The sequence below is a fragment of the Nanorana parkeri genome, unplaced genomic scaffold (genome assembly GCF_000935625.1).
Source record: "Nanorana parkeri isolate BGI_ZX_2015 unplaced genomic scaffold, ASM93562v1 scaffold90, whole genome shotgun sequence".
Taxonomy (NCBI): Eukaryota; Metazoa; Chordata; class Amphibia; order Anura; family Dicroglossidae; genus Nanorana; species Nanorana parkeri.
This window is the reverse complement of record NW_017306358.1, coordinates 1,236,464-1,258,838: the sequence shown is the minus strand read 5'-3', so window position 1 is coordinate 1,258,838 and position 22,375 is coordinate 1,236,464.

Below are 22,375 nucleotides of genomic sequence, written 5' to 3'. Positions count from 1 at the left end.
GCAGGATGAAGTGGGATAACAAGTGTATATAACTACTTTCAGCCGATTTTGATATGTTTATGTGTAAATATGTTCAGAACTGTTTAGCCTCTATGATTGTATCCAGCACCATTTTGGAGAAGCCTGGTGTCCTGATAGGACAGCAATTCTCGGGAGATTTGGTCGGCCATTTTGGGGTGGTTATCTTATATAGGAAGCCCAACCACGTTTTTGGGCAGAACAAGTGTGAAAGTAGACAGGGACAGGTACCCCGCTTGTAAGGGAGAGTTAGGAGAGTTCAGGGAAAGTGTTCCGGCCTGTGAGGGATAGTTCAGGGTTCCTACGGAGTCCTGCATCGGCAGTTCTGGTCGGATGAAAGACTCCCAGTGCTTATAGCCAAACCTGTGTCCGCGCTGTGAGTACGGGAAGAGTGTGCCAGACTCGTATCTTGCTGTATGTGCAGATCCCCACAACCAATGCCCCAGGGCTTGTGGGAAAGAGGTCCTTGTCCCCCATCGGCACGGGGACAAGCTGCTTTTCCAGAGGGGACCCTGGAAAAGCACCCTCCCAGTGCCGAGGGCATGAGGCCTGGTATTGCAGGGAGGGGGGGGTGCTCGCACATCCCCCCTTTCCTGCTCTTCCTGTCTCTGAGTGATGATGTCACCCCCGAACTCCCATCTGACGCTCTCCTGTCTGGCCATAAGAGGGAGCCTGGGAGTAGTGAGCAACGTTCCAGAGTCTGCCCAGGCACGGAAGGAAACACAGATGAGTAAAATGGCAGCCAAGCCAGAATGCTGCAAACCAGTAAAGTCAGGGTGGAACCCTGACAGTCTCAAACTAAAGTCGAATCTAAGTGACACACGTCAATGCAACCTGAATTTGCCCATTGACACCAGCCATAAGGTGTCTATACATATTAGAAAACATTGGCAAGATCTGGCCTTTTTTGGCAGGACTGAAAAATGTTCCTATGTTTTTCAGGCCCATACACTGCCCTGGTTACTGTTCCCTGCCCTAACCTTGTTTGGGAGAAAGTTGATTAATATTGTTTCAAGTGAGACAGCTGACCTCCACTGCATATCCATTCTCCAACCTCCATAGTTACAAATATGCAATTTTGCCCACTGCAAAATTTGTTGTCTGTATTGAAATCTTTCATTAAAAGATGTTTGTCACATGTGTGTGTCTCCAACTAATACCTGTAGACAGCTTACCCGGTAACTCTCCCTGACTATTCAAAAAAGACATTTGATGTTACATTTCAATATAATTATAGAGTAATATGTAAGTGTTTCGCGGGATACAAGCTAATTATTGTCTTTTAGTTAGTGTCCAAAGATAAACATTACATAGAAGAAAATAACAATTTTTATAAGGTATGAATATTTGTAAAGCCGGTAACCACCTGATTCACTAATTAAGGATTTTGTTGTATTATCCTGCAAAAGAACCTAAGCGGCGAGCAACAGCTCAGATTAAACATTCATGTGAAGACATATTTTATAAAGGATAGACAGGACAGATATAATAGAAATGGAAATTTAAAAAGCAAACATATTATACATGATAAAAAATAGTAGACAACATTTCCAAAGTTAAGTCTGTGTATTCTGGTGCTTACTGGGAGGAACAGTCAAGGTTGCTGGGTCTGTGTTGTGTGGTATAGGCCTGTAGATAGACAAATGAGAAGATATAATGAGATAATGGTCATAGAAGTGACATCGGTATGAAAGCTTCAGCACTCCAAAACACGAATATATATTTTAACTATGGTTGATGCAATTCTATTAAACTGTATCAGGTGGATTGCCATTACATTTACAATTTCTGCACTGACCCACTCATGACTTAAATAGACACTAAATTCAGGAGCTAAATCTTAAAAATGCATTCAAGTTCCTGAACTACTAATAGAAATGTAACCTATTTGTAGACTTGTAACCTCGAAAAAAATGTGTTTGCATCAGATTCATTTGGATTTCCTTGTTTGTTTCTCAAATTTCGGATACAAAATTTGATTCTCTTTCTTAGTTTACTCATTTGTATAGAGATTTTAGTTCATCACAGGAGTGAGCTTGGAGCGGTGGCTACTTTACAACACACACAGGGACCATGGTGAACAAAAGTAGCCACAATCCAGAAGGAAGGATAGTGTTAGCACCAATTCAGAGAGGATTTGAGGATCTACACAGGAAACCAAATCAACAGGCTCAGAGCACAGGAAGCATCTGGTATTTAAAGCCTGAGATAACTGCAGATCTTCTACAGCTGGTTGGCAGGTGGAGCCAACGTGTCCATAAGGAGAGTTGCAGAGTACACAAACCTGAACTAGAAACCAAGTCCTTGCAGTGGCTGAATGGCTAGGTCTGTGCACTGCCGTGCCAGAGACCCAGGTTCAAACCCTGAACAGGAGCTGCTCAGAAAGGCACGTGACAGGGATAAAGAAAGTGAAAAATTCCTTTCCTGTTCTTTAGCACACTAATGGTCCTATTATCCTACAGATTTACACAAAAACGGCAGAGGGAAGGGGTGAGGGGGCTATATTTAATGCATTGTGATTTGCAATACCAGATAATATTTATTGGTAAATAAATATTTGCATTAAGAAATTATAGAGTTTATACCAAATTATCTGGTGTTAATCTATAACGCTGTTCGGCTATTCACTTCATGCTGGTACGGCTGATTTCAGCCGTATATCGGCTGGAATCAGCCGTACATTGGGTGGCTTCACGTGGCTTTGCTCAGCATGTTCGGCCGACCCGAAGTGCAGGAGGAGTTCGACTCAGCCGATCTAACCTCTGGCAGGCTACTCGCTGCTGTTCGGTCTATTCTTATAGATACCGAACAGCAGTGAGTGAATAGCCGAATGACACTTGTAGGCAGTTGCCAGTGACAGGGCAGTCTAGCTGGCTGCAGGATGAAGTGGGATAACAAGTGTATATAACTACTTTCAGCCGATTTTGATATGTTTATGTGTAAATATGTTCAGAACTGTTTAGCCTCTATGATTGTATCCAGCACCATTTTGGAGAAGCCTGGTGTCCTGATCGCGCGACAAGTCCTGCCATTTTGGGGTGGTTATCTTATATAGGAAGCCCAACCACGTTTTTGGGCAGAACAAGTGTGAAAGTAGACAGGGACAGGTACCCCGCTTGTAAGGGAGAGTTAGGAGAGTTCAGGGAAAGTGTTCCGGCCTGTGAGGGATAGTTCAGGGTTCCTACGGAGTCCTGCATCGGCAGTTCTGGTCGGATGAAAGACTCCCAGTGCTTATAGCCAAACCTGTGTCCGCGCTGTGAGTACGGGAAGAGTGTGCCAGACTCGTATCTTGCTGTATGGAACGAATACCGCTGCTCCCGGGTAAAGTGTTCTCCACCTTTACTGATACACCTCGTGTGATTGGATTTGTACTTTGCCAGTTAGTGGGAGGTGCTGATAGCGCTAACGAATATTACTAACGTTGATATCAGAACTGACTGTACTGTGTACCTGTGTCTCCATGCCTGGAGTGAAACTGCTGACATTACTATTGTAAATACTATTCCTACTACCGGCTCTCCGGTAATAAACGTTATCTTGTTCAAAAGACCATTACGTGTGATTACCTCTGTGAAGCCACTACACCCTAAGCCCGCTTACACGCTGAGCGCAGAAAACATAAGCACTGAGAACAGAAAAATAGTTTGAAAAGTACAAAAAAATAAATAGAAAACTATTGTGCGGAGCTAGCAATGACAGCTAGCTCCGCCCAATAGTTTTCTATTGGCCAACGGTTCTGCTGCCGTCAAAAAAAAAGAAAAAACTCTCCGGGCGCTCTGGGAGCTTCCCGCTCCCGGCCGCCCAGGAGAGAAACACTGCTTTTTCCTTTTTTTTTCTTTATTCTGACACGGAACCGTGTCAGAATAGAAAAATAAAAAAATGTTGCCCATAGGAATGCATTGCTAGATTCCTATTGGCTATTTCAATTTGCAATAGCCAATAGTAAACTAGCATTGCACCCGCCCTCTGCTGCAGTTCTCCATCAGGTCCATCAGCAGAGGGCAGGTGCAATGCTAGTTTACTATTGGCTATTGCAAATTGAAATAGCCAATACTGACAGCTGCACTGCATTACATGCTGATGTCTGCACTGTGTTACATGCTTACCGCTGCACTGTGTTACATGCTGACCACTGCACTGCGTTACATGCTGACCGCTGCACTGCCTTACATGCTGACCGCTGCACTGCCTTACATGCTGACCGCTGCACTGCCTTACATGCTGACCGCTGCACTGCATTACATACTGACAGCTGCACTGCATTACATGCTTACCTCTGCACTATGTTACATACTGACAGTTGCACTGTGTTACAGGCTGACCTCTGCACTGCATTACATACTGGCAGCTGCACTGCATTACACGATGACAGCTGCACTGCGTTACATACTGACAGCTGCACTGTATTACATGCTGGCCTCTGCACTACATACTGACAGCTGAACTGCATTACATGCTGATGTCTGCACTGCGTTACATGCTTACCGCTGAACTGTGTTACATGCTGACCACTGCACTGCGTTACATGCTGACCGCTGCACTGCCTTACATGCTGGCCGCTGCACTGCCTTACATGCTGACCGCTGCACTGCATTACATGCTGACCGCTGCACTGCATTACATGCTGACCGCTGCACTGCATTACATGCTGACCGCTGCACTGCATTACATGCTGACCGCTGCACTGCATTACATGCTGACCGCTGCACTGTATTACATGCTGATAGCTGCAATGTGTTGCATGCTGACCTCTGCACTGCGTAACATACTGGAAGCTGCACTGCGTTACATGCTGACTGCTGCACTGCGTTACATACTGACCGCTGCACTGTGTTACATACTGACTGCTGCACTGCATTACATGCTGACCGCTGCTCTGCATTACATGCTGACGGCTGACTTCTGCACTGCGTTATATACTGACAGCTGCACTGCGTTACATGCTGACTGCTGCACTGCATTACATGCTGACTGATGCACTGTGTTACATACTGACTGATGCACTGTGTTACATTCTGACTGCTACACTGCATTACATGCTGACCGCTGCACTGCGTTACATGCTGACCTCTGCACTGCGTAACATACTGACCTCTACACTGTGTTACATACTGACTACAGACCACTGCACTGCGTTACATTCTGACCTCCACATTACACCGTTGACCTTTGCACTGCGTTACATACTGACCTCTAGATTACACCGCTGACCTCTGCACTGTGCGTCACACCACTCACCTCTGCACTGTGCGTTATTACTGACCTTTGTACTGTGTGTACACCCCTGACCTCTGCACTGTGCGTTAGAGCGCTGACCTCTGCACTGTGCGTCACACCACTCACCTCTGCACTGTGCGTTATTACTGACCTTTGTACTGTGTGTACACCCCTGACCTCTGCACTGTGCGTTAGAGCGCTGACCTCTGCACTGTGCGTCACACCACTCACCTCTGCACTGTGGGTTAATACTTTCCTTTGTACTCTACGTCACACAGCTGACCTCTGTACTGTGCATCACACTGCTGACTTCTGCATTACACCGCTGACTTCTGTACTATGCATCGCACTGCTGACCTCTGTACTGTGCGTTACACCAATAATCTCTGTACTCTGTGTTGCAGCACTGGCTTCTGCACGGTGTGTTAAGCCACTGACCACTGCACACTGCATTACACCACTAACTGTCACGACTGCTGTAGTGGCAAGTGGGGATCACAACTGCGGAGTGTAGCACGCGTTTGGTGGTTGGAGACGGCTTCTCAGGTTCGAGTCCCAGGCGTCACTCCCAATCTTAAACGGGGAGTTTGGGACTCCAGCATCACAGCCGTATGTAGCCAAAAAGCAAGTCAAAATGCAGAGCTATTGCGTCATAGCCTAATACATCACTAACTGAGAATGGATGATACGTTTTGCAGTAATACAGGTAGTAATTGGATGATAAACCACTGATATGCCAGGGAGTTCCCCTTTAGGTACAGTTCAGGTATTCAATACAGTCTCTATCCACTCCAGTGTTATAATACCAAAAGGTCTGGTTTTAGGCTTCCCCGGAGTGATACTTGCGTTTAGGTGCTTCTGGACTATAAACAGCAGGTCCTCAGGCTGGTCCAGGGGGAGTCCTTCCCAGGCAGGGCTGATAGAGGCAGAGGTGCAAGTGGTTGGGTTCAGGGTCAATGAGGCAGCAGGCGTTCTGACTCCAATAGTTGAACGCCATACTGCCTCAGCTGGGGCTTTAAATAGCCCAGGGAGGAGTCAATTGCAGTAACGAACGGCTTCCGCGTTCCACCGTGGAACGCAGGCCGCTCGTACTGCAATCCGGAAGTCGAGCGGCTTCCGCGTTCCACCGTGGAACGCAAATTGGCCATCCCTGTAACGAGTCCCGGAACCCTCGGGACTCATTACACTAACTTATATACTGTTCGTTTCACCGCTGACCTCTGCACTCTGCATGACACTGCTGACTTCTGCACCCTGTGTTGCACCACTGACCTCTGCACCCTGTGTTACACCACTGACCTCTGCACTGTGCGTTACCCCACTGACCTCTGTACTCTGTGTTACAGCGCTGACACCTGCACTGTGTGTTATGCCACCTACCTCTGCACTGTACATCACACCGCTGACTTCTGCACTGTGTATTACCACCACTGACCTCTGCACTCTGTATTATAAACTCTTCACAGAAAAAGCAGAAGGGGAGCGGAGCAAGACTGGGCGCGCATGCTGGGTGACAGAGTCCTAACTAGTGTTATTACACATGATTTTTGAAGGCCTTCAAACTAGGGATGCCCTGATACCAGTGTTGGGGAAAGTGCCCTGATACTAAAATCCGATACCGGCGCTTTAATTTTTCAAATTGCTGTATAATGTATTGCTGGGATTTATAGCTCTATAGCTGATGGTATTATTCTACATTGCTGTATAATGTGCTGAGATTTGCAGTCCCTATACAGCTTGAAGTCAGTCACATAACTAAAAGGGGCGCAGCGGTCGCGTGCGTGCACAGAACTGACAAAGCAACCCTCCGCTACCAGTGTGCTATAATTTTCCTCAACCCAGAAATGTATCTGCCGCGTCACTGGCAGGTGCGCATGTGCATGAAGAAAGGTCATGAAAACATCTGATTCGAATGACGCTGCCCCACCGTAATTGACAAAATTTATGGGGTCGAGAAAAATTATAGAACACTGACTTTGACACTGTCCGGCTCCTCCCACAGCTCACAGCCCAGAAATCTGGCTGGCCTACAGTGGGTGAGAGTGCCTAAGTACCGGACATGGAGCGGAGTAAGGCCAGAACCATGCAGGGAGCCCAGCAGCCCATCCCCCAGCCAGTCACCCCTTTCATGGACTGACTAGTGAGTCCTCACATTACCCGACCATTCACACTACCGTAACATAGATGGCAAAAGTGGCAGGCAGGGGCATGTAGAAGAGGCAAAGCAGGAGGTGGGCCAAGTCACTGCACCATGGGCCTCTGGGTTGTACTTGCCCCCTGGGCTAAAAGTTGCCAGTCAGCCCCTGGTTTGGAGTCAACTGCTCTGTATAGATGTAGCTGGTCAGTGAAATATATATACACAGTATACTGTATATAGGGGTTTAGCATTATACAACTGTATATTTAGGTACCATACAATTCAGTCAGTTCTTCAGATTAGGGATGTCCCGATGCCACTTTTTCAGGACAAAGTACAAGTACATCCCCTCATGTACTTGCCGATACCAATTACCGATACTTTTTCTTAAAGGGACAGGTGACTTTAAATGATTTGTCAAAATGCCCTGTATCGGGCCCGATTCCGATGCTAGCATCGGTATCGGGACATCCCTACTTCAGATATTGTAATGTTTCATGTGATTTTAATGTTTTTTGTTATATGATAACATTTTACTTTTTATACATGCTGTTGTAGTCAGGATCTAAAAAGCCCAGTTCCTTATTTGCAAATATTGTTGTATGTTCTCTGTTGTGGTATCTTGTTTTGCCACCATACCCTATATTATAAAGATGTGGGCAGCTAAAATTGTATGCAATTTCTATGTTTTCATAGAAAATCTATTTTGCCTCCTTGCTTCCTGTTCTTATCTACTAGGAGGTAAAATTGAAAATGTACAGATTACTTTAGCTACTTATGTCTCGGGCTCTACTGATAATTTGACATGTGGTTTCTATTGAAGGTAACCTCTGCTTATGTATTTTTTATATAATATGCCTAGCTTGAATTGCACAAGTTTACTTAAACATTATCCTCAGCTCTAGTGTTCCTTTTCATTTCCTTTTCAAATAAAAGTTGCATAATTTTTGGTAAATAGGACATTGGCAATCATTCCTGTTGTAACTTACTGCTAATGCCAAGTTTTAGGCTCCATTCACACATAGAGGTAACGTTTTCAGCATGTTTTTTTGCATGGAAAACCGTGCGTAACGAAACCGTGCAAACTTTAACATACACACGGGTGCCACGCGTTTGTGGATATTACTATAGCCCGAACATGCGGAATCCGCCATAAAATTGCACTTGTACTATTTTGTGGGACAGTTTCATACCGCTCTACAAAAGTCTGAACAATGCACAAGTTTTTTATGTTTAGAACCGTTCCGTGCATATTAGTATGGCCGAATATACGCGGACTACCGCTCCTGTGTGAATGGATCTTTAAATTGCCTATTGAATCTCCCAACCTTTTGCTGTTGTTACACTGATATTGAAATGGTAACACTGTGTACTATAATAATGTAATTTTCATCATACATTCATGTGTGTGATCGCTTGCGTTTTGTACTTGTAGACACTGGTAGCTGTGGTTGACATGTGACCTTAATGATGCACAATGTGTCTTCTTTCTCCTAATTTTGTTTTGGAAACTACTGACACTTGTCTTGTGACTTCAACAAGAAGAATAAGGCCTTTTTGCAAAAGCACTGTTTGTACAATGGCAAAGTTCTGAGTCATGTTACAACAGTGAGAACAATCATGGGTTTGTTCAGATCATAATACAGTCATTAAAGTTACTAACAATTCAGCTTTTGAGCAAGTTATTGTTACAATGGCTTTGTGTACACACCATTCATCCTGTAGGTATCACACAAAAAAAGAATATATGAAGTAAAATTACATGTTAGTTTTCCCTTTTTAGTTGGAAATAGAGATGTTGTTCAAAATAATAATATAGCTAAATATGTGTATTGCATTTTAAAAGAAAATGTGTCTTTGAAACTGAAATACATAAAGATAAGATTTGATACACTTTATTTATACATGATGGCCGCCTTGGTTGCGTGCTAATGGCGGTATGTGTGCAGGCTGTGGTGTAGGCAATACCGTGTAGAGTAATCATCAGGGAAAAAACCCCAGCAATGTGGCAGGTGGAAGACCTATGCTTGCACAAGAGAAAATCAGTCAATTTGGGAGGTGCATGCACAGGAGCAAAAGAAGCTAGCACTATGGCACAGTGGGATTAGTAGCCTTTCACATGGTTATCTCCACCAGTCTACCAAAATATGGTGCCACCACCGACATCTATAGGGTGTTGATCACCTCTGGGGCTACAAAAACATGGATGCCACTCTCCGTGTCCCCCAGCATTTTGCTTCCACTGAACTGACTGTACATGTCCACCACTGCACCAACCATGCATTTCTCTTCTACTGCACTGACTACGCATGTCTCCTCCACTGCACCAACTACAAACTAATTGTGCATTGCCCAGCCACTGCACCAACATTGCATCCCACCATTAAGCTGCAGCAACCACCTAATACAAAGCCTCTGCCTCTGTACAGCCAGGAAGTAGAATTTTAATGATACTACACAGTCCATGGCTCCCTCACCATAGAGTGACCCACAGCTGTCTTAATATCAGAGCAGTGACTGCATCTAACAGGATGTAGTCACTGTTCAGCTGATAATTTTCCACTCAGCTCAGTCAATTTTTAAACCAACTTTTGTGGAGTCCGGTAGTGCTGACAGGTCCACCCACAGCTTGAATTTTGGCCAATTCAGCAAGAATTAACTAAAATTTGAGTTGTGTATAGCTAGCTTAAGGAATCTTTAGAAAGTTACAGAACAATCCTTAAACTTGTATGCTCAGCTTAGCCAGGTGGGGAGGAGAAAGAAACAGGAGGTTGGAAGCTGGCATCAGCAGCTTTTCAACGGGGATCATTAGTGATAATCTGTCTTTCTTAAGGTGCCCATACACTGCACGATTCTCTTACGAGAATCGCGGGAAATCCCGCGATCGTACGAGAATCATGCAGTGTATGGAAGGCGTGCGACCATTTCTACTGTACGGTCGCACGTCTTCCGTCGCACAAGCAGGCTTGAAACCCCGCCGGGAATCGTACGATTTTCGGCGAGTTAGTGGCCTGCTTGTTCGACAACTGCCGAACGGGCCGGTGTGCGCACGCACACACTGCCCGTTTGCAGTCATCGGGAGCCCGCCCCTCATTGCAGTCATCGCAAGCCCGCCCCTGCGGGGGGCGGGCTTGCGATGATCGCAAGTACGATCTGCCTGTCCAAGATGGGCAGATCGTACGTTTTTTTAAGTACTTTACAACCCTCGCAAGACAAAGGTCTTGCGAGGGTTGTAAAGTGTATGGGCACCTTAACCTGCCAGAACAATTGGTCTCCCTGACAGTGACCAGCTGTTTGTATTTTTCTGAGCACCCATGTGATTGCTGCTTGATTGCTTGCACAACCATTTCCAGTGTATTAGTTGACTGCAATTTAATTTTATGAGTTTCTCAATTGCCTGTGTTCAAGAATGTCTCGTTCTGTCTATTTCAGTGTGAGTTTTTTTTCTTTGTAATATGTTCAAATCCCGATTACATACTCTCATGCACCCTTGAGCACTTATTAAGTAGCGTAGTTTAACAGCTTCCCAGCATACCAGCATGTAACCTATACTGGGTACATTTAGAAATTTATAAAATAACATAAATCAGTTTAGTTTATTTTTTTTTACCTGAGGTAACTCACAGGGGCATCTACAGTATATGAAATGATCTCTTTATCCAAGTTAAACATTTAATGCCACTGTCTTAACTTCAGTCTATGTTACAGTAGATCTGAATAAATATTGTACGTGGCATGCAATGGGCATCCTAATTTAGTACCAACCTTGGCGATACAACAGTGTTTCTTCTATTGATAGTGATAAACCACTAAGATGAAAATCATGTAACAGCCTTTGGCAAAATAAGAATAGCAGAAAGGACTGAAAGTAGGAATATAAATAAAGTATCCTATGCCTACACACTCGCACTGACTTAACCCTTCTGCTATTTCCAGTGATGTATCAAAACTAAATTTACCTTCTTTTATTAACAAATTTAGAAGACAGAATAAAAAAACATCACTATAGCCATTACATGAAATAATAGACACCAAGATATATACTGGTAAGCTTAAAGGAGAACTATGAGGTGAGTGCTTTTCACTCACCTCATAGTTCTAGCTGACAATGAGACTGTCACAGGTCGGCTCAGTAGATTGGGAGGTGAGTGAACACATACCGGCGTTCGCTCACCTCTCGATCCTGTCACGGCTCTCTGCCGTGACAGGGGACGGGCTGGATTCCCCCCTCCCCGCTCCGATCCGCAAGCGCTGACTGGAAGATCGGACGGGGGAGGGGGCGGGTACAGCTGGCTCTACCTCTAGATAGGCAGAGCCAGCTGTCAGTCACGCAGCTGGGCGGATCCCGGCACAATTGTCGGGATCCGCTTCATCTGCGGCGTCTCAGTATACCGCGAGCTGCAGCTCGCGGTATACTGAGCCTAGGGTGACGGGAGGACGCTAGTTTGTGTCCTCCCGTTACCCTAAGGAGAACTATGGGAAAAGCCTTAACCCCATAATTCTCCTTTAAGTTAGATATCGGTTAGGTGCTTTGTGTGATATCTGTAAAGGGTGCTATCACACTTTACAAAGTATAACTTCTCATGCTATTTGTAAAAGGCCTACATAGTGGTTCTTTCACTTCAATGGTACAGTGACCCTGTCCCAGGCAGTTGAAGACCACTGGCCATATTTTGGGATTATTTGGGCTACTGAAGTGGATGTGACAGGAATGCAGAAGATATCCAGGGGAGGTTCATATTGTGCACAGTTCAGAACAACAGAACAGGGACTGGCATGTAAACTGAGAAACAGTGCAGAGGAGCTGAGACTGGAGTGTAGATTCTGGATTCCAGGCACTCAAGCGCAGGTCTGGATTCCAGACAACCAGAAATACTCTTTATTGACTAAAGCTGTTGGAAGGGTCTTACCAAAGTGAAGTCTCTGTAAGTGCCTGGTTTTATCACAGCCACTGGTGGTGTGCATAGGTTTCCCCAATCCCCCCCCCCCCCTTTTTTCTTAGCTATTATGCATGAATTTGAGGTGTGTACCTTAAATTTGGAATCATCAATTGTCCCAATGCCCTTTCCTGCGTTCTAAAATGTTGCTGAATCCTTGCAGAACACCATCATCTTGCGCTAAGCAGAAAATGACTCTTGACTCTCTAATATGTTGCTTTGTGGTTTTGAGCTGCGCCGCTCATAGGTGATCATTTACTAAAAGCAAATAAGCACTTTGCAATTAAATTTGCACATTGCAGGGGGTTCCCTTAGCTTTGTTATGTCGTGAAACTTCACTTTGCAAAGGTTACCCAATCACATTCACAAGGAAAATAAAAGAAAAACATTATCTTGTATATGATTGGAGCGGAGCTTCACTTGATTCACTAAACTAAGAGAAAACTTCTCCTGCAAAGTGCAAAATCCCTTACAGAGTGCACAGCCTATTTGCCTTTAGTAAATCAACCCCATAGAGTCCATCAAAATAAAAACACTTTAATACTCATTAATTCATAACGTCACAGCCATGTGCACTCCTGCACTGTGCAAAGCTGTATTGGGAGCCCTAACAGAGGGCTGTGGCCAAGCTAGGAAATCAACCCTTCTTGAAGTGGTCGAATTCCTTAGCAAATTCTTAGAAATACTGCAACCAAAAAAGAGAACATTTAAAGAAAAGAAATGTGTTGCATTTTTTAAACTTTTAACTGAAATTATTTTTTTCCCGAGTCCGGCTCGGGGTTACCGCTCCTGGTATTGAACATTAACCCCGAGCCAGACTCGGGAATACCGCCAGGGAGGTTAAGCTTAATAAGTTTTGAAACGTAAATACTTTTTTAACTAGATATAGTTTTAGTTTGTTTAAAAAAAATAAAATTAACGTATAACAAAGGATTCCCATAGCACCATGGCTACCTTAAGACAAAGCACAGCAGTATTTATCTCCTTTCAATGTGCAATGTCTCTCAACACACACTATTACATTTTGTTAGCAACTAAATTTGTTAGCAACTAAATTTATGTCTCTGTACATCTTGCTGCATCCGACGGCTAGATTCCGCAGCTGGCAGGTGAATGTAAGCAATGGGCAGTGGGCGTGTGGAATAGACTGCTATTGGCTATGGCAATTTGAAATAGCTAATAGCAGAATCTAGCCAACAGATGAATGGGGCAGAGGGTGTTGCTTGAGAGTTAATAGCAACTCTCAAGCAACCAGAAACTACAGGTATCCAGCATCTACCAATCCCCATGGTACCGGATAACAGGGAGTTTACTGTACATCATCATAAATATGATTGTTATCCAAATGATAGCTACCATGCTTTTTTAATTTATATATATTCATATGTATATTCATGATGTTATTAAATGCATTTTTGTCTTTCTTAGATTTAAAATTTGATCACTACATTTACAGGGGAAACTCGAATAATTAGAATATCGTGCAAAAGTAATTGCAGTAAGTGCTGCAAAAGGGGCCCAAACCAAGTACTGAGTACATATGCATGCTTGTACTTTTCAGAGGTCCGATATTGTTCTATGTACAATCCTTGTTTTATTGATTGCATGTAATAATCTACTTTTTTGAGGTTGTGGATTTGGGGTTCTTGGGGTTTTCATGAGCTGTAAGCCATAATCATCACAATTATGACAAATCACAGCTTGAATTATCTTGCTTTGCATGTAATGAGTCTATCTCATATATTAGTTTCACCTTTTAAGTTGCATTAGTGAAATAAATGAACTTTGCACAATATTCTAATTATTCGAGTTTCACCTGTATGTAAAATGGCAAAATACATACCTGTTCCTCACTCAAAGGAGTGTACCTGTCTGCGATACATATCGACACAAACTACAAGTCATGGATTAAGTTAAATCCTTTCTTAGGGCATAGCATATATTGCAGGGATTTTTCATTAATGCACCCGGTCTATACGTTCATAATAGGTGCAAGTTGTTTTTATATGGAAGTGCATGTGTATTTTTCTGTGATATTTATCCTTTTAATGCAAGTGATGTAATTATTTTAAGAAGACTTATCAGTCCCTCCGGTGCTATAATTAAAATCCTGCTATCTCCTTTTCCTTTCTGCTTAGTAGGGATGCACTGATATTTGGGCCGCCGAACCGTATCGGCTGAAACTGTCAGTTTTGGCAAAATGCCGAAAGTGCAATTTTTTGACCGAAATAGTGATGCATCCGTGATTTCTCTCCTCCTCACTTGGTGCTGCTCTGTGTCCCAGCGGGGAGGAGAGAAACTGTCACAGGAAGCCGAGTGGTGGGGGAGGAGAGCGATGTGAGCAGCCGGCATTTCTCCTCCCCGCACTGATCAGCCTCCTGTGACAGATCAGGAGAGCGGTGTGGGGACGGAGACAGCTCTCAATGTTGTCACAGGAGGCCGGCCGGCAGTGTGGGGGAGGAGTCAGCTGTCAGATCGAGATCTACTCACCGCATCGCTCGTTCAGCCTCCTGTGACAGCCGATCCAGGATGAAGAGTGGTACAAGCACTCAGCGATCAGTGATAGCTGAGTGTTTGTAAATAATTGAAGACATAGTATGTTTACTGTGTTCCCAATTATGAATGAATGGGAAGTGATCTAAATCACTACCTGTTCATTCATGATTGTGGATATAGTAAACATACTATATCCACAAGTTATAAATTAACAGGAACACTCAGTATAGACTTTGTGTCCTCAATCTCTTTTTCTACTTTAAAAGGGAAATATCAGGGGTTTAGACGCCTGATATTTCCCCCGAAGCTATAAGCACTGAAAAAATACAAACATTGTTGCTGTTTCATACCTTTTCTTCTATGTCTTTATATATACTTATCTTTCTTTTGTCTTTTTATATACTTACTGTATATTTTATATTTACCTAAGAGGAAATTTACTTTTTAGTCCTGATCATAATAAATGTAGTTGATATGTACAAAAAACATTTCAAATTTTCTTTAAATAAAGAATATTGCTACATAAAAAAAAATTACAGCCAGCTTTCACTAATTGGGAATAGTTGTACCAAGCAGCTAAGTAAGGCTGGGCACACACCTTACAACCATCGCAAGACTTTTGTCTTGCGATGGTTGTAAGGTACTTAAAAAAAACGTACGATCTGCCTATCTTGCATAGGCAGATCGTACTTGCGATGATCGCAAGCCGCTCCCCCCTGAGGGGCGGGCTTCCAATGACCGCAATGCCGAACGGGCAGTGTGCACTTGCGCACACCTGCCCGTCCAGCTTTTATCTTGCGAACATGCTACACACCCACCGAACATCGTACGATGCTCGGCGGGTTTTCATACATGTTCGTAAGTTTAAAGTTGTGCGACCTTACAGTAGTAGAGGTCGCACAACTTCCTTACGATAATCGTACGATCGCGGGATTTCCCGCGGTTATCTTACGATTATCGTAAGGTGTGTGGGGACCTTAAGGCTGAGACCTGTAACTTGTGATTCTGCATCTGATTTTGATCTATTTTACCAACCTGGCTTGTTCCCTGGCTCTTCAGTGGCTCTTCTCTGCTGTCTTACATTCTATATTGACCCCATCTTTTTACACAAGCAGATTTCTGTCTGCTGCTCTGGTACTTTGTTGCCCACAAGCTGCTGACCCGACTTGTCCTTGACTCCCATCTGGCTGTTGCTGACCTTGGCTTGTTGCTGTTTCTCTTCTCACTGGTGACCTGCATCTTCTGTCAGCCACATGGAAACAGCTCATGAGTTCCAGTGACATCATTGGCATTACCATGCACAGCACACATGTCATCCCTTCATCCCAACACTCTTTCTCCTGCTACGCAGGGGTGCTTGAACTGGAGCAGTAAAAGAGATCACTCTCATCATCTCAGACTCTCCATCAAGGTACGGGACAAACCTACCCTGTTTTTGTAGGCGCATCAGGGCTTCAGAGGGAGAGCAGGTACTGCTGTTAGTAGAAGAAAGCCTCCAACACTCCAAGAAGTGTCAAAGCAGTGACGGAACTATCGCCATCGACCCAGGCATCCGATATGGGGCCCGGAGCACAAAGGGGCCCGGCCAGGACCAGGAACAAAGGTGTCCCTCTGATGCCGTGCAGGCCATCTGGGTCGCTACGGCATCTCAGGTTCCAGGACTGTCACTGGCAGCTGTGAGGAGGAACGTGCTGCTGTCCAGATCACTGACAACCATACAACATTTTTCTATGGGGCCCTGTGATTTCTAGTGATGACCCTGTGTCAAAAGCTTTATGCTCATGACAGCTATAATTGCTCTCCCTCCCAACCTTGATGTCACCGCACCAGCTACTGGAAAGACCTTGCATAATCTAGCAACACTGGAATGTAAACAATCCAATCATATGAACATTTTACCGAACTGCAATGTTTACATTCCAGAATGATTATATTTTTAACTACATAACAAAACCTTCCACAACCATAATAGGTGAAGATCTGTGAAATCAGCTGTAATGCATTGCTAAAATATTCCTGTAAAATAGCAGGTGAAATGCTGTTTGCAAAGTTTTTATAGGAAAACACACTAGAGAAGAACTGGTCCTCCCAAATATTAACTCAAGACAAGGCAAGATCACATTCCCACAGAAAATACATTTCTTAATAAAAGGGACACAGTTAATCTGAGCTAAGATTTACTGTTTATAAAACAGCTCCTTAAACCCAAGAGGTTATGAGATCGCATAAGGCTATTACAACATCTTGAACTATAATGGATCAATACACTTGATAGCCTGTTCCCTAAAGTATTGACGAGGAACACAATCTTTCTGTTTTCATAGACTCATTAATCATTTGTGAGACAGGATTTGTGTATTTGTTTTTTATTTTGTCTTCATAGCAATGGTATTATAATGTGTCTCATTGTAGCATTCAGATAAAACAGTTTAACCTGGCTTGTTGATTTTATTTAAACAATTTACTGCGATTCTTGCATTATTTCACAATATTATCTATATTACTTTCATACCTGTACAATATACTGTGAGCTGTGGACAATTACCATAGTAACAGGGAACAGAACTTAGGTTCCCATTAATTCTTATATCGTCATGCCTTCATTTTTAAATAAGCATTTGTGCAGTTAAATGTCGGAGTCTGGTTTCGGCCGTTCGCCCGTGGAGAAGGAGTTCGCGGCCATCTTGCATGAATGCAGACGCGGTCCTGTGTGCGGCGGTGGAAGATGGCGGACACAGGTACTCGTTTTAGACATCAGAGCATTTGCACGAGTACGAGTACCCATGCAAATACTCGGTATCGCGGCCGATACCGATGCTTGTATCGGTATCGGTGCATCCCTAATGGAAACTATTATAGTTTTGAATCATTTCAGGTTTATTTACTTATATATTTTTTAACTTTTGTTTTATTTCTGACTTTTATTATCTATATATTGTTTTCCAAACATTTAGAGGGTTATTCACAAAGCTGCCAAAGGCAGCCAAGTAATTAACCGATCTGAAGTGAAGTGAGCCGAACGCTGTTCGGCTATTCACTTCAGGCTTGTACGGCTGCTTTCAGCCGCTCATCGACTGAAGTCAGCCTTTCATCGTCTTGCTTCGGCTGGCTTCGGTTCAGCCGAACATGCTCAAGGTAGGGTGAATATTTCCAGTCCCTGATATCAGTGGGTTTTTGTATTTTCAGTCACTAGTATCAATGGGGTGTGTAATGCCAATCCCTGGTATCAGTAGGGTGTATGTTATGAGTCCTTGGTATCAGTAGTGTGTGTATTGTCTGTCTTGGTATCAGCAGAGTGAGTATTGACGGTCCGTAGTATTGGTGGGGTGTGTCTTGTCAGTTCCTAGCATCAGCGGGGTGTGTCTTGTACTGTTATTAGTGGGGTATGTCCTTTGTCAGTCCCAGGTATCAGTGGGGTGTTTATTGTCTGTCCCTGGTATGAGCAATGTAAGTATTGTCAGTCCCTGGTATTGGCAAGATGGATAGTTTTAGTCTCTGGTATCAGTGAATATACAGTATAATTGCAGATTCTGACATCAAAAGATCCAGATCAAGAAAGGGAGAGGGGGAAGGGACAATTGCTATCTGGCCTCCACCAGAGATAAGCCGTGTTCCAACTCAGTTCACCTGAGTTTGCCCAAACCCACTCAAAACTCTTACCACCACCTCCTCCACCCAACCCAGTCAGTGGTTGCAGTTGCTGTGGGTGCATTCTTTTGGGGGGGGGCAGTTACAGTTTTGAGCAGGCTTGGATGAACTCAGGCAAACAGGGTTCAGACCAGGCCAAGACTCATCACTAGCTTCCACCATTAAAAAGAGCCCCCACCAGCACAGCATGGCTCTCATACTTTTCAACCTGACAAATTTAGCCATTAACCTGTCAGAAATGACCAAAGTAGTGACATGAGAGGAGTGTGGTGAAGGAGCATGGTTTTGCTGGTCCCTGGATGATCTAAACTCTGCTGATTAAGGTGGGGAGAATGTGGTGTTCTTGAGGTGGTTATTTTTTGGAACAAGTGTGGAGAGGCTAGAACCACTGTCAGCTTTTTATATATGCCTGTATCCCCACTGGAGAGATTTGCCTTCTAGATGTGTCCTTATGACCATTGTCAGTGTGACAAAAAGTGATGGGAAAACCAACATTTTGGGAAATCATTCAATGAGAACACCTGTTCTGGTGACAGCTGTCTATGGGACAGGGAGTAAATGGGAATTTCCCCAACATGACATCTACAGCAAACATAAATTGACTGGCGTATTAACCCTTCCCTACTCTATTTAAAACCTGAAACAAATCTGGCTATAAATACACTTTAACATGCAACAAAATCAACAAAGTTAAAAAGATATCTGTAAAAGTATATCAGGTCATGCACAGGAGGGGTTGGAGGTGCTCCACTGTGTGCCTCCAGTCTGAGAGGATGAGTTCTGAGTTGGTTTATGTGCCAAAAACTAACACTAATCTGTGTACAAAATAAGGGGACCAAAGTTTTACCTTGTCTAGGGCCCTATTAAGTGTAATCCAGCTCTGGAAGCAGGGCATGGCAGGAGGAACTACTGGGTGCAGTAGGAGACCAAAATTACTGGAAGTTTCAGCTTCTAAAGAGAATTTAGGTAGTGATTCATCTATAATAAAGTAGCTTTTCACAGTGTGGGAAGCAGTAGAGGTAAGTATTTATTTTCTTCTTTGTGGGGAATTCCTTTTTCCAGTTTCAATTTGGGCTTGCTTTAAGTCAGGGGATCAATTATTGAATGCTAGTGCTCTTTCAAGCATGTCTAAACCCCAAAACAAAAATGTAATATATTTTGGTTTACCAGTCCTTAGATGTGGATGCTGCATTCGTTTTCAGGCTTTTTTCCCTTTATTTTCACCCGTTGATCCTGCAAGTAACAGACTTCCTGTCCCAGGGTGACAACGCTCACTCACCGAACTGTATCTATGGTGGAGCTAAGATGACTGTTGGTATCCTTGTCTATATAGGAACCAGGTGGCTTGCAGCCAAAAAGAAAGTCATTTCTTTAGATAATACTCTTGGAAATATGTTTTGCTCTGTGTTACTTGGTGGATGCTTTATTTTTTAATGTGCCTATTGTGAGAGGGGGATCACCTAAGCGGGGTGTCAGAGACATCCACAGAGCACACCCCTGATGAAGTCACGCCCTTTGACGTAACGTACGTAGGGTGGAGTAGAGGAGCTGAGCGATTGCACACAGTGTCTGTGGCTGCTTACTAAAAACCTTATTTTTATATATGATATGTGAGTAGTATCCTTTTTTAATAAAGTTTAGTATCCTTTTAAAACAATCTGCACTACGAGTCTCCACTTTTTATTTGATGAATGGGCCATTTGGATGAATTGTCTGCTTTCAACTCCTGAGACTGCAAGAGAGTCTGTACCTGAGAGGAGGAAATCACTGGGAGGTGTTCGGTATCAGGTGCTTCCTCTACCTGGTTTGAATGAGAGGAACAGCGCATACAGACCCTGGTGGGTCTCTGCTAAAGGTGAGGTGCATTCCAGAAGATTTCTCTGTTGATGGTCACAGGAGACTAAGTCTATTCTACATCGAATGTTTTATCTTCTATTTTCCTAATGGACTATTGAAGATCCAGAATCATGGACATTTTTAACCGTTTATTATTTTCACTGTAGTGCATGTTATACACATGCGTTTTTTCTAGTTGTTATTCTTTGCACATTGCATCACATTGGTTCACAGTTAACATCTATTGTATTTGATTTTTCATTATTGATATTTTGTAGCAATGCATTTACACTGAGGTGCATGTTATAGACATGCGTTTCTTCTTTGTTTTGCACTTTTTACACATTGTATCACATTATTTCAAGGTCAGTAGTTTTTAACCATACATACCCTTTAACATAAGCCACAGTATTTACACTTGTTCAACCAAAATGGAGACTGTCTCTCTTCTCTGTGCTAAAAGGAGGGCTAAAAATCTCTCTCAGGTGTCCCTGCACATCTTGAACAGAATGAACCATTTTGGAACCAAGCAAGCCAGAAGACACTCAGAGCCAAGACAGAAAGTCCAGCCTGAGGTAAACAATCCACATTGCCTACTAGGATGTGTAACGTGGAGATTCCAAGAGGCAGCATGTGGCCTATCTTTACCTCATCCTCGCCTAGACAAGGAATCAGGAAGTAGCCAGCTGCATCACAAGTAAAGGTATTTACTCAATACCAACCGTAAAAATCGTTATTCTGTAAGAGGAAGGGGGGAGGAAGCAGATAAGAGGAAGTTCATTTTATGGGTCAAGGTCCCCATACCAAAGGCTCACACCTTTTACATTCATTACATTTGTATACACAGGTTGAGCATAGATAAAAAGAAATGCTTTATTTCAGTAATGTCTAGAAACACATCTGATTTCTTTACTGCTGCAGCCTCCAGGTTGCTATGCACTATTTACCCAAACTTCCAGCTGGGAGCATGCACCCATCACTTCAGAAGAAGTCCCCCCTGACCACCTCCTTGCGATTACATATCCCATGATCCAAGCATCACCATGGCCACTGTGCATGTGTAACCTTTATAGTTCTCCCCTGACCACCTGTGCATGTTGCTGCAGGTAGCTTTATAGACTTCGAAGTGTGCGGTAAAGGGTGGCTCCATAGGACCCAGCAAGGCAATGGAGCCACCTGAAAACCTAAAACCTGGAGCAGTGATTTTTGGCTCCAAGAAGTAAAAGAATAAAAGAATAAAATGTTAGGGTTTAATAACATGTTAAATAGGAACTTCATCCCCCCTCCTGCTGAAGTCATAATTTGCAATGCAGGGTCCATAGCCCTGCATTATACATGAAGATACTGAGGGACAGTCTATGAGCTGGAGAACAGGGGAGAGAAGGGAGTGCCAACTGCCTGGGGAGCGGGGATCAGGGATCATGACAGTGAAAATTGAATATTCTATCATATTTTCCTGTCATTTTCTTTTCCTGGCACCAATTCGTGGCAGCATACTACCACGTGCACACTTCTATGTTGGCATCAGGAATATTGAGAATTCTACCATACTTACCAGTCATTTTTCCTTTTTCTGGCACCAGTCCATGGCACCATACTACCGCATGCACACTGCTATGATGGCACCAGGAAAATGGAATATTCAATCATACCTATCCTTAATTATTTCATCCTAGCAGCATTCTATGGTAGCATACTATCACATGCACACTGCTATGATGGCACCAGGAAAATGGAATATTCAATCATACCTAGCCATCATTTTTTCATCCTGGCACCAATCTATGCCTGCATAGTACTACATGAAAGCTGCCATGTTGGTCCCAGGAAAATTAGGAATTCCATCATACTTACCCATCAGTTTTCTTTTTTTCTGGCAACAATTCTTGGCAGCATACTATCACATGCATGCTGTCAGGAAAATGTAATCATACTTACCCCTAATTTTATTTTCCTGTCAGCAATCCATGGCAGTATACTACCCAAAGGCATGCACACAGGGTGTGCCTGGTGTGCCTGGGCACACCCTAATCACCCCACGTGCAGCACCAAAACCCACTGGCTTTGTAAACCATGCATGGGACAG